Source organism: Ovis canadensis, chromosome 8 (assembly GCF_042477335.2).
Source record: "Ovis canadensis isolate MfBH-ARS-UI-01 breed Bighorn chromosome 8, ARS-UI_OviCan_v2, whole genome shotgun sequence".
Lineage (NCBI taxonomy): Eukaryota > Metazoa > Chordata > Mammalia > Artiodactyla > Bovidae > Ovis > Ovis canadensis.
In genome coordinates this window covers 90,977,703-90,991,705 of record NC_091252.1, presented here as the reverse complement: position 1 = coordinate 90,991,705, position 14,003 = coordinate 90,977,703, and the positions used below count along the sequence as shown (strand labels likewise).

Below are 14,003 nucleotides of genomic sequence, written 5' to 3'. Positions count from 1 at the left end.
AAAGAGTCGGACATGACTGAGGCTACTTAGCATGCTCAATCTGTTCTTCAGCAGGAGGTCCTAGTTGGTTTGGAGTTCACCTGACTTCACCTTCTCTACCTAAACTCCCAGCAAAGATGCACATATGCTTTTCCACAGAGACAGGATCAGCCAGCACATCAAAATTAAGGGGCATTTGTAAAAAGCCACTCAGATTTGGTGCCCGCTGCCTGCAGAAATCTTGGCCACCAGCCACTAAAGGAATCCACACCACCTTTCCCCGCTCAGGTCTGCACACAAAGAGCAGTTAACAGAGCGACATGGGAAACAGGCACATAAACACCACCGGACCTTATCACTTTTGAGACATACAAGGGCCTCGAACTTACCCCCAGAGGAAGTGTAGACCACACTTCACATAATCATTCATTCATCTGGAATGAGCTGGCTGAAGAGCTGTCTTTGTAATTCAGGCACAGAACCCTGGCAAGATAAACAAAGCAAAACAAAATAGGTGTTGAGAAACAAGTTTTCAAAAAATCAGAGTTTTGTAACTAAAGCTCAATTTCTCAGCATTCTGCCCTATCTTGGGCTTAATACAAAAAGGGAGCATCTAAGAAAAAAACAAGTATTGTGTGTGTGTGCTCCGTTGCTTCAGTTGTGTCCAGCTCTCTGTGACCCTATGACCTGTAGCCCGCCAGGCTTCTCTGTCCATGAGATTCTCCAAGCAATACTGGAGTGGGTTGCTATGCCCTCCTCCAGGGAATCTTCCCAACCCAGGGATCGAACCCATGTCTCCTGCATTTCAGGCAGATTCTTGATTCTTTACCACTGAGCCACCAGGGAAGCCCCAGCTATTAAGTGGTTAACTATAAAGGAAATGTGAGGGTCTTCCCACATTCTAATTGGAGAAGTTCATCCTATAACTATAAAGCCAAACCATTTTATAGACAGATATACAGACAGAGGGAAAAAGTGGGGAAGGAAGGAGGGAGGAAGAGAAGCGAGGGGAGATGGTTGGATGGATGCAGGCCGCTACTCCACATGCTGAGGCTAGAGCAATAAAGAAGAGTGAAAGTCTCTGCTCTCACTGAGCTTTATTCAGATGGGAGGAAGCAGTCAAACAAACAGGTAACTAAACAAGGAAAAATATCCTAGGGTAACAGAGACATGAAACAGGATGATGAGCTTGTGAGGGACAAGTGTCTAACGTAAACTGGAAGGCCAAGAAATGGCCCTTCAAGATGGCAACTAAGTTGAGACCTAAATGCTGTTTCAAAGTTAGTGAAATGATCCCCCAGACAGAAGGACCAGCCAAGACCCCAAGAAGCAGCAGGTGTCGAGAGGAATTATCATGGACTGTGGGCAGAAGCTGCATGCAAGGGCATGGAGTCAAAGGATCAGTGTTTCGTTACTTATTCAGCAGGCGGCTTCCGGATCTTCTCCTATAATGGAAATAGTATTTTCTTCCCATGTTTGATATGCTGCACGGTGACATTAGAACTCATGGCCCTGTTGGTCAACATACCAAAAAGTACCTCTCTTTTCTTCCACCATTTAAAATGTTACACAGATGGCTTTCAGAGAATGAGACTTTTTTTTTTAATGACCTATAGTTGATTTACAGCATTGTGTAAGTTTCAGGTGGAGACTTGTCTTTTTGCAAAACATTATTTCACCCCTGCTATATATACAAGACACTATCTTATGGTAACAACTGTATACCATGGCTCACAGTTCACAATCCTTGATAAAGAATGCAGACTTTGGTGCCAAAGGGTCAGAGTTCAACCCCTAGCTTCCCCATGACCACCTGAGTGACATTATTAAAGTTGTCTGAGCCTCTGTTTTCTTCAACCATAAAATGGAAATAATATCTGCTTTGCAGGGTTATTCTACATACGCACAGAGAAAATACTTAATAAAGTGGTTGAAAAATGTGTAATACTCAAAGTGGTAATACTTTCATTGTAACCAGTAACTATTGAGAAAGGTGTGGTTATCAATGATTTATGCTGCAGAAATATGCCTGTATAACCAGACACAGTGGAGATAACGATTTCTTTTTAGAGATCATAGAATAGCCTATGGTGGACCTTTAAAAAATAGCCCAACTCCCTTCTCTAGGGAGAAGAATTTAAAGCTTGAAGAAGTAGACTGATTCGCTCAAGGTGACATCATTGGTTCAGAGAAAAATCTTAGAAACCTAAATAAAATATGGACTTGGTCTAGAATCCCTACCTTATAAGATAAATCCTAAAGAGACATAAACTTCTAATTCTCTTTGTAATCCAGTATGGACAAGAAAATATTTTTAGACAGAATGGAAAATTAAGCAAGTTTTGATAGACTCCATCTAAATACATTATACTGACAATTCTTAAAGGCCAAGAATCATCATACCTTACTGATGGCCTGATACTGATGGTTATTTCCTAACCAGGAAACTATAAAATATAACACCTGCCACACCTTTTTTCGATGATAACAACAGATATTGAGTCTCAAGCACCTCCTATGTGACAGAAGTCTCCAAACGTTCTGAATATTTTGCCATTTCATGAGGGTGATGGTCTTTTATTGCCTACACCTTTGTATACATTGTGTCCTGCTGGGAATGTCTCCCTGGAGAACTCCAAATTACCCCTCAAGATCGAGTTTAAGTGTCTCCTCTTCCATGGAGCCTTCCCTGATCAACCTTTCTCCCGCCAAGACCATCCCCCACTTCACCTCACTGCTCTAATATAAACAACCACATTGCAATCATTTCTTTTTTCATTTGTCTGTCCTCTGGAGTAGATGCTGACTGCTTTGAAAGTAAAGGGCTCGTCTTTTGTTTTCCTGCTGTAAAGCACAGTGCCTTACACACGGGTGCTTAATAACACCCAACGAATGGTTCAATGCAAGAATTGACACATTATACTAAGACAACATGATTTAATTTCAGACTAGCGTTCTTTTCCAGTCCAACACCATGACTTAGATTACAAATAAAAAGTTTACAGCTTGACTACCGTAATAGTTAACAGTATGGGTCAGCTCAACTAGGCTATGGTACCCAGATGTGTGTTCAAATATCAGTCTAGATGTTGCTGTAAAGGTCATTTTTTAGGTGGAATCAACACAGAAATCAATAGACTTTGAGTAAAGCAGATTATCCTCTATAAGGTGGGAGGGCCTCAGCCAATCAGTTGAATGTATTAAAGCAAAGACAGGGGTTTCCTGAAGAAGGAATTTTGCCTCCAAACTGCAACATGAAAACCCTGCCTGGGTTTCCGGGCTCCCGTCATGCTAAATTTTGGACTCATGGCTGCAACATCAATTTTTGCCTAAAATTCCAGACAGTTGGCCTGCCCTGTGCATTTCAGACTTGCCAACTCTCCCAATCAGGTGAAACAATTCCTTAAAATTGACAGAAAGGGGTGTGTGTGTGTATATATATACATACATATATACACACTTATGGATGTGAGAGTTGGACTATAAAGAAAGCTGAGCGCCCAAGAATTGATGCTTTTGAACTGTGGTGTTGGAGAAGACCCTTGAGAGTCCCTTGGACTGCAAGGAAATCCAATCAGTCCATCCTAAAGGAGATCAGTCCTGAGTGTTCATTGGAAGGACTGATGTTGAAGCTGAAACTCCAACACTTTGGCCACCTGATGCGAAGAACTGACCCACTGGAAAAGACCCTGATACTGGGAAAGACTGAAGGCAAGAGGAGAAGCAGATGACAGAGGATGAGATGGTTGGATGGCATCACCGACTCTACGGACATGAGTTTAAGCAAGCTCCGGGAGTTGGTGATGGACAGTCTATGGGGTTTCAAAGAGTTGGACGTGACTGAGCGACTGAAATGAACTGATATATACATATATATATCATATATATGATATATATATATCTATATGAGAGAGAGATGGGGTGTTTCATCAGAGCAGCAGCAGGCTCGAAAATCACACTGCAAATTCTAGCATCCACTGGTGGTGTCAGCATGAGAATCATTAACATTGTCACAGTAGTAACAATATTCATCACTTATAGAAGGACACGCTGAAACCAAATCCTACAGGCCTGCACCAGTCACAGTAAGACAACCAGAGAGATTAAAGTGCTCCAAATAAAGCAGCCCTTCTCCCAGAGTCGAAACCCTGAGCCCAGAGTCTGTGATCTGGTAACATCCGGACAGACTGAGGAACAGAAGTACAGAACTTCAAATCTCTTGATCAGATTTTTCACTCCTCAAGAGACACAGATTCAATCCCTGCGTCAGGAAGATCCCCCAGAGAATGAAATGGCAACCTGCTTCAGTATTCTTGCCTGAAAAATCCCACGGACAGAGAAGCCTGGTGGGCTATAGTCCATGGGGTCGCAAAGAATCAGACACGACTGAGCGACTAAACACACAAAGAGTAAATGAAGCCTGTTGGTTGTTTCTCTGAATATCTTAATTAATATAATTACTAACCATTTTGGATTGAAATTACTTAAGGCAGGATTATAGGATACTTAAGTTTAGAGTACATCAGTTTAAACTCTGTTCACTTTGCAGATGAAGAAAGAGAGCCCCAGAAAGGATAAATCAGACCTGTCACTCAGAGCATGGGAAGGAACTTGGATGAGAGCTCAGATCACCAAACAACTGCCTCAGTTCTGGTCCTAGAACGGATGACACTGGTTTTCTCACAGTGACAAACCAGTGGTCACCAAAGTGCTCTTCCTTCGATCCCAGGGTATCCCGCCTGAACTTTTTCCCTTTCTGTACTAATTCCAGGGCTGCACGAACAGTTCACGTTGAACTGTGGGTGGACCTCAACCACCTTCGATAAGTGGATAAGCTCTCAACAGTGTAGACTGGATTCAGCTGCCTGTGAGTGCCATGTTTTCAGATGAGTCAACAATGGGACAGGTATCGCAATCTCCTGCAACTCCAGAAAGGTCTGAGAGGTGCTGTGTGTGCAGTCTGTGTGATTCTAGGCACTGCTGGGTAGATCACACCTACCATAAAACTCTAGTGCTTCTATATGATTAGTTACACATAGTATGCTTATTACCGATGACCACACGCGGGCAGCCTATGTGGACAGAACTGTCCATCAGCAGATCCACTCACGCTCTTTCAGCATGAAATCCTACCATCCTAGAGCCTCTGAGCTGCCTGCTTGCCACCATGACATCATTTTAATTTAAATGAATATGGCTTACACTTTTCTCTCTTGAGTTTTATGATGAAAAGCTGGCCCCATGCCTTCCCTAGAAGCTGAATGTAGTTGAACCTTCAGCTGCTGCTGCTGCTGCTAAGTCACTTCAGTTGTATCCAACTCTGTACGACCCCATAGACGGCAGCCCACCAGACTCTCCCATCCCTGGGATTCTCCAGGTGAGAACACTGGAGTGGGTTGCCATTTCCTTCTCCAATGCATGAAAGTGAAAAGTGAAAGCGAAGTCACTCAGTCATGTCTGACTCTTAGAGACCCTATGGACTGCAGCCCACCAGGAACCTTCAGCTATATCAGTTAAAAAAAAAAAGGTAGGGGCCCACATCTAAAGAATGGCTACAGCATTCATCAATCTAGAAGCCTGTGGTCAGCCCTGGCCTAAGTGCACAGGGCCCAGTGTTTATAAAACTTTCACTGCTGGGCCAACCAGGTCAAGGAGAAAGCGCTAGGGAAGAGAGAGATAAATGACTACTTCACCATGCCCTGAAAATAGGCTGCCTGCTGCCCAGCTCGGTAAGAAGAGTGCATTTCCTGCTGAGAAATTTCCTTTATATATTTATGTTTGGAGAAGGAGATAGCAACCCACTCCAGTATTCTTGCCTGGAGAATCCCAGGAACTGAGGAGCCTGGTGGGCTGCCATCTATAGGGTCGCACAGAGTCGGACACGACTGAAGCGACTTAGCAGCAGCATGCATATTTATATTTATTACATATATAATTTTATCCATTTATGTTTGGCTGCGTTGGGTCTTCATTGCTGCATGAGATCTTTCTCTAGTCGCAGTGACTGGGACCTACTCTCTTGTTGCACTGCGGCAGCTTCTCTTGTTGTGGAGCGTGGGCTCAACAGCTGTGGCACACGGGCTTCATTGCTCCACAGCATGTGGGATCTTTCCAGGCTACTGATCAAACCTGTGGCCCCTGCATTGGCAGGTGGATTCGTAACCACTAGACCACTAGGGAAGTCCCCCGCTGAAAAATTTCTCTCCAAAACTCATACCTTCTTCAAATTAAATCCCCTTTGTAACCACCATCTCTCTGACTACAAGCCCATCTGCAAGTTTCTGGGTTTCCTTTAGCCTTGCTATCTATCAGCGAGGCAGCTTATCGAATCAGTCTCTGCCTGGTGTTTGTGCTAAAACAATACAGCACATGGGAGGTTTTCCAGGAGGCAGAAAGGGTCCTGGAATGAAGGGAACTGCGGTCTCCGTGAACAAGTCGTGTGACCCAGGTCCGTACCTGACCAGGCCCACCAGTATCTCCGTCCACAGGGGAATTATTTCTGACCTGTGTCTCTTGGGCCCACAGAGACATCCAAGCCATAATGAACAGACCCCTTTGTGACTCCCACTCCACGGCGGGAGGAGGGGTGTGCTGGAGGCCTTCACTAAGTGACCGCTTTCACCAGTTTCTCACACTGACTCCGACACACTGTTCCCACACAGAGAACCCATGCAATCGAATGCCGCCCTTAACAAAAGAAGCAGGCACCGCCGCCCGGGAGGCTATAGCTCGTTAGAGAACCCATCCTCCTGACAAAGGGATGGCCGACTACAATGAAAACAGGAAGTTTCAGTCAGCCTTCCTCAAGTGGCAGACTTCTGTACCCATGGAGCACAGCGTTTACGCTTACCATGGACCAAGTCACCGCAAGTCCCTTGTTATTTATGAAACAGCTCATGCGAAACACCAAAAACAAACAAACAAAACCAAAAAGCAGCTAGAAGGACAGGCATATCCCTCTGGGGTCACTGTGTTCCCCAGGGTGGTGGCCCTGTCAGCCAGTCTGGCCCCTGGTTAGAAGTGTTCCCCGGGACTCCCACAAAGTTCATGTCTCCAGGGACAAAATTCAAGGATGCAAAAGTTGGCACATTATACCTTGAATGCCTACGTGCAGGACCTTTATTAAGTTAATTCAATGCAGGAAGTATCTGATGAACAGCACTTGTGTTCGAGGTACCACGCTAAGTGTCGGGAGTACGGTGGTGATCAAAAGCCTACAGATAGTCTCACCAGCCTGTGAACAAACAGGCCATCAGCCACCACTCAGTGTGGAGACGATTATGGTCCAGAGGGGCAGATGCTATGGAAGCCCACAGGAGTGGCTCATGAGAAGACACTACCAAGCATCCCAGCCCACTCGTTGCTAAGGCAACAGAAATTGATTTAGCATCGGTGTCTTAGAGCCACCACTGGATTTTGGCTTCTAGACAAAGAGATGACCCTCATCCAGTTGACTGATGGTCACGTGGAGAGTGACTTTCTTCAAGAGATAACCGCAAGGTAACAGGCCCTTAAAATGAAAAAGTTGCTCAGTCGTGTCCAACTCTTTGTGACCTCATGGACTGTCCATGGAATTCTCCAGGCCAGAATACTGGAGAGGATAGTCTTTCCCTTCTCTAGGGGATCTTCCCAACCCAGGGATCGAACCCAGGTCTCCCACATTGCAGGCGGATTCTTTACCAACTGAGCTATCAGGGAAGCCCTAATCACTTCTAAAACCACGGCATCTGTGCATCACAAATTACATTCAGCATCAGGGTGGGCTCACACCTCATTTATGACACAACCCTAGGTGTCTGCAGAAAACTGAGACAGGCAATCACCTCGCACAAAAGGAACTTAACACAGTGTGGAGCGGAGGCCATCTGGATGACTGTGGCTGGACCGACTGTAGCTGACAAAGAACTCATTCAGCTTCAGTAACAGTCAAGTCCCAATAGCCGCAAAGTGTGATTCAGGGTGCCATGAATGAACCAAGATGAATCAGACCCAGCACCACCCATCCAAGGGCCTAGAGTTAGTACGGGAGAAAAGACAGCAAAGACCCCCGTGCATCACATAAAGAGACAGGATTACCTGCCCATCTGGGATGGAAGCAAGACGACACTGTGAAGAATGCCAGAAACTTCCCTTGATTTAAAAAGTAAAAGAAAAATCACCGAAGAAAACCAAAATCCACTAAATCTATCCAAAACGGGCATTCTTAGCAGCAACGCCACTCAGATCAGCAGGCCAAACTAGAGGAGGGTAGAGTTGGAGCCCAGCTTAAAAGGAGAAGCAAACAAGTGCGCCTAAAACAGAACAAAACCAAAATTAAAACATCAAAAACATTAACCTCTACAACAGAACAAACTACAGACCTTTTAAAAAATGTTTGGAGGTTGCAGAGCATCTGTCTACAATGATAACAGCAGACCCTGCATCCCCAGATGAGAGCAGGTGGTGACACCCAGACCACCCAGGGGTGACACCCCCCAGAGCATCGTTGGACACCACTGGGGAGCAGCTCGGACGAGAAGGACATGATGCCAGGCTGCGTACAGCAAGACAGCCTTTCCTAGGTACCCGGACTTGAAGGACTGTCTGACTTGGACGTGGAACCAGGGAGGCCCTACGCTGTCATAAGGAGGGCAGCACAGATGAAGGACAGAGAGACCCGGAGGCCGGAGACACAAGACACAGAGAAGCATCTAGTGTGATGAAGCATAGCACGGAGTGAAGGTAGACAGAGAAGCAGGCGAGCAGGGAGCTCCTCCAAGTCCAGGCTGCCACCTGCCCTTTAGTCATGAGACAGCAGCTGGTCACAAGCCAGCAACCCACCAGCACTAGCCCAGCACCATCCACCAGCACGGAATGAGCAGTAACTGAAGCAAGTGAGGATGAAGGCTCACAGGGAAATCCTGAAGTGCTTGTCAAATACAAGAGCGTTCATTCACAAGAAGGCTGGAGCATGTGGTGAGGAGTCAGGAACAAACCCCTCCGTAACCCCCGACTTGGGGTCATTTATTGACCTCTCCACACATGATTCCCCTCCATGCAAGATGGAGGTGATGACGCCCACCTCCCAGGACTGTTGCGAAAGCAAAATAAGAAAGTATATCTTTCAATTACCTGACACAGGGCTTAGTCCAAGTCAATAAATGTTAAATACTAGATGTTAGTTCTTCTTGTCCCAGTTTCTAGGATACAGAAAGAAATGTAGACTTGTCCAAGGGAGCAGCGTGAATAAAAAAAACTTTGAATTATTTTTACCAAGCGCAAGGCTAACGAGATGACTCAGGAATACCAAGGCCAGGCCTCAACGTCTGTTACTAACAAATACTGTAAAACATTTAAAAAGAAGTGTCTCTCCAGGAACTGAGTACATGGGTAAATTAAAAATCAAAAGGAAAATGTCAATTAAGAAACTGGCACAATTTGACTTGGTGATTATGGTGTTTCAGTATCAACAGTAATATTCTGAAACTATTTTCGCAATATTCTAAAATCAAGAGTAAATAATTAGGGCACAGAGGCCTTCTCCAACCCCAGACCAGCAAGGCAGCCTCTGAACAGGCAGGTAATTGTAGGTCTGTGTCTGAGTTTAGCGCAAGACTGAGCCCTACAGGGTATCTCTTGTTTGGAAATAATTACCTATCACCACGAAAGAGGCTCAGCACACATTTGGAGTTTGTAGAATAATCACCTTGTGGTCCTTCGGGCCCAATGTACAAAAAACTATGGGGATTGTTGAGAAATGAGCATAAATTATGGCAAATTTATTAAATGTGAATTCTGAATATGCAAGATAAAAAGAATTTGGGGAAAGGATATGAATTTCAAATTCTCAGCAGGTGGGTGTGACTGAGGACGTAGCTACGCTATTCTCCTAATTTTGCCCTTCTTATGGCCAACCATCCAGCAATCAAGCTCCACCTTCTCTCCCAGGACCAAATCAGAGTCCAATTAGCATCAAATTACAGTTACCGGCTCTAAACTATCTGTACATCCCTAAACAACCATAATCACAGCATTTCCTTAGACTGGAGGTACTGCAGACATTTAATTTTAATTACTTCAGCATGGAATCAGCAACATTATTTCCCACAGGTATTTTATTACCTGTTCTTTTCATGTGGATGAACAACCAAAATGTCAATCTGAAGAGGGCTATACGTGGGGAGGGTTGGGCAGAGGATGATGACATACACATTTATGGGTTTTCACCATGTGAAACACATTTACAGGGACACAGTCTAGGAATATAATTTGAATCAAAGTTTCAGGGCCCATAATGAATGTTCCATTCCCCTTCTACCTCTTAGACCACCCACAGGAACTTCACTGCCCAGGCCTCAGACCTCAACCCAACTACTATGAATAACTCCTTCCAAGACTTCCTTGGTGGTCCAGTGGCTAAGAATCTGCCTGCCAACGCAAGGGACACGGGTTCAATTCCTGGTCCAGGAAGATCCCACGTGCCTCATGGCGAGTAAGCCCTTGTGTCACAACTACTGAGCCCAAGCTTTGGAGCCTGGGCTCCACACCAGGAAACGCCACCACAAAGAGAAAGCTGAGCACCGCAACTAGAGTGCTCACTGCAACTAGAGAGAGACCACACAAAGCAACACAGGCTTGGCACAGTCCAGAATAAATTTTTTAAAACATACCTCCTGCTGGCTGGAACCTGAACTGCTGGCTGCCGCCCAGCCTTGCTCTCCACCTCACTTCCAATGCCGCAGGTGTCCTGCCTGTCCTGGCCCCACTAATCTCTGTATTCTCTCCTCCACCAGCATTTTATGCTAAATTCGTTTATCAAGTCTTGTTCTCACTGCACGTGAAACCCTAGGGACTCCAACTGCCACTAGGAAAGGAAAGAGGTAGAGTCATTATAGTCTCAACTCCCAAGGAAACAAAAATAAAAAGACAAAGATGAGGGTTTTCTTCAACAGCTGATTGCTGGATTTTTTTTTTTTAGTTCTAATGTAGTGACACAAAAAAGCCAATATTCTATTTAGCTTACCACTCATCTTTTCGCTGTAACAGGCCTTGACATCATTCAAAAATATTTCTAATGCACTAAGCTTGCTCTTGAAAATCTTCTGTATGAATGAGCCAGAAGGTTCTTTATCAACTCAGTCTTACCTTACTAACCTTCCACTCCTTCCCTCCCCACAGTAGGAGCAGAGAGCAATCTGGGAGGAGCTGGAATCACATCCCCGATCCTGTGTGTTCTGCTCCATATCCTGCTGGCAGCCTGCCATCCGCATCCAGAACTGCAGCTGTTCTAGCATCCCTGTCTAGACTGCTGAGATCCAAAGCATCTCTGTCATCTTACCAGATGCCCACTCCATCCTCCAACTCCCCAAGCCCCTGCTCATGAGACGAACACTGGGGATCCATCTCCAGCTCTACTGACAATCCTCTAAGATTCTAGTAACATTTTAACCAGCCCTGGGATCAGTCCTCAAGACAGAAAAGTACATCAATCACAGTTTAAGATAACAATCTTAGTCCCTTCAGTTCAGTCACTCAGTCATGTCCAAACTCTTTGCCACCCCATGGACTGCAGTATGCCGGGCTTCCTATTACCAACTCCTTAGTCCCTTCAGAAACACTTAACATACAAGAAAAGGTGTATCATACCAAGAGCCTACTGTGTAGCACAGGGGAACTACACTCAATATCTGGTAATAACCTATAATGGGAAAGAATTTTAAAAATAGATATGTGTGTATATATATATATATATATAACTGAATCATTTATGTACATCTGAAACACAACATTGTAAATCGACTATATTTCAATAAAAATGTAAAAATTCTAAAAAGATGTATTGGTAATACTTTGAAAAAAAATATTAAACATATCTACAGACTCAACTTTTAAGATTTTTTTTTTTTTGTTCAGTCGCTAAGTCATGTCCAACTCTTTGCAGTCCCATAGACTGCAGCCAGGCTTCCCTGTTCTTCACCATCTCCCGGAGTTTGCTCAAACTCATGTCTGCTGAGTCAGATATGCTTAAACCTTTTCCAGATGTTATACAGTCATGGTACATTAACTATTTTACAAAAGACTAACTGTATAAGTAAATTAACTGTTATAGAGAGGAGCTCAGGACTTAGTTTATCTTTAGGCATTGTCTTCCACTTAGAACCCTTCTATCCACATCAGTGTCAATAATAGTATCAGTTGCTGATGGGGCATGAAGGAATAAGATCTGCATAGGACCTGGTATCTTGATGGCTTCCTCAATACAGGATGGCACCTGCAGTGGGCCTTCTTTCAGACAGCCAAATAAGTATTTTGGTTCTAGGTGGATCAACTAGCAAGTTGCTTTGGGAAAAACACCCATAAGTCTCTTCCTCTGTCCAAAATCACTTTGCGTTTTCTACCTATCAGCCCCAAAGGACTTGGCAGGGATTACTGGTGTCTGAAAATCTTTCATCTCTGGAGATGAAAGGTGCTGATGAGTATTTGCTGGGAAGCACTCCCACGCATGCCCTGCGGGGAGATTCAGAATTCTGCCAAGGGTGTTGAATGCAGGTGGGAAAAGGTTACCTTTGAGGTGGAAATTATGATGGACTTTTAATCATCGGGAGGTAGGGCTGCTCACTACCAGGCAGAGACCAGCGACCCTTCAATTCAAATTTTCCCTCGGGTGCCACACTGGGTGTGACCTTGAGCCTCACCCTCTTGCTCTTGGGAATCCAGCTTAAGTACACAGAGGGCCTACAGAAGCCAAACTGGAATGGAAACATTTGTATACTATCACAGTTACACAATGGGGCCTGGCTATAGTTTCAGGCCCTTCTATAAAGGAGCCAATCGGAAATAGGAAAAGGACCATGTAGAACTAAAAACGGATAATAATGCAAAGGTCTTTCTAAAGTCCTTTAATTTTTAAACTTTAGTGACACATTTTAGGCCTAACAAATATCACCTTATGAGTGGTATCAAAAAGGTTTATTTCCTAATAGGGAATATGGATTTTGTTCACTTACCACGGAATCTGTGAGAAACACTGTTGACAACTTCAGGACCCTCCACCCTCTGCTATATTCTTTGACTCTCCTGCTCAATTTCAATTCTCTGCCTCTTTCTTGAGCTCTTTCACCTCCACCCACCTCCCTGGATGTTCCTCAGTCCTAGGCTGAGTCTTCATCTCGTCACCTCTGATATTCTTTCTGATGATATCATGGCTTCCACTCTCACGGATCAACACCTAGTCTCCTTCTCCAGCTTAAATGGAGACACACTGAGGGACCTACTGGATGTGCTGTTTCAAACTCAGGATGACCCAGGCAAAAGTAATTCATTACTCCAGCCCTGCACTGCACCCAAGTTACCTGGTTCTGGATGCCCAAGCCGAGATAACAGCCCTTCCAGCAGACCAGTCTCACCAGATGCAACCCATCAGCTACCCTAGTCTTGCCAGGCCCTCAGTTTGCACGCGCAGGTGTCAGTAAGCCCTTTGCTTCCTCGGTGTCTCTTCCATGTGTGTTTCCTCTCTGATATTCTGCATTCGCACATACTCCAGATGACCCTCCTATTTCCCACAGGAACACTTCAGGCCCCCTGCATCCACAAATCTCTTCTCCTTTAGTCAGAAGAAAACTCTAAAGCACAAATCAGATTCTGTGACGCCTCATCCATTACAATTTAAAACCCCAAACTTCTTTGGGCACACGAAACTCAACTGCTGCTTCCAGCTTCTGTCCTGCCAGTCGCCAATGCAGACTCCTCAGGGCCCATGACATCCTATATTCTCCACGCCTAAAGCGCCTTTCCTGCAACCAGAGTGTTCCCCTCTCTTGTGACTGTTTGGCACATTTCTCATTCTCAAAATCAGCCTATGTGGTTCTGAGATGTCTTCCCTAACATCACTGCCAAGGGCTAATACATCTTTCCTTTCAGACGCATCACTGCCTATTGTACAAATCTCTGTTTAAGCACCTATCACACTCCACAAATTCTTTGCTCATATGCCTATCTGTTCTACTAGGGCACAAACTCTGAGCTGTCTGTTCTTACCACAGCAT

At 44.8% G+C, this 14,003-nt stretch overlaps 1 protein-coding gene across 1 annotated transcript in view; it reads right to left on the bottom strand.

Annotated features, from left to right (window-relative positions):
• TIAM2 (TIAM Rac1 associated GEF 2) overlaps positions 1 to 14,003 on the bottom strand; it is a 241,298-nt gene that overhangs the window by 149,089 nt on the left and 78,206 nt on the right. The window contains exon 2 of the mRNA XM_069598772.1: positions 369 to 462. The gene's annotated coding sequence lies outside the window, so the exon portion shown is untranslated. The remainder of the gene's footprint in view (positions 1 to 368; positions 463 to 14,003) is intronic.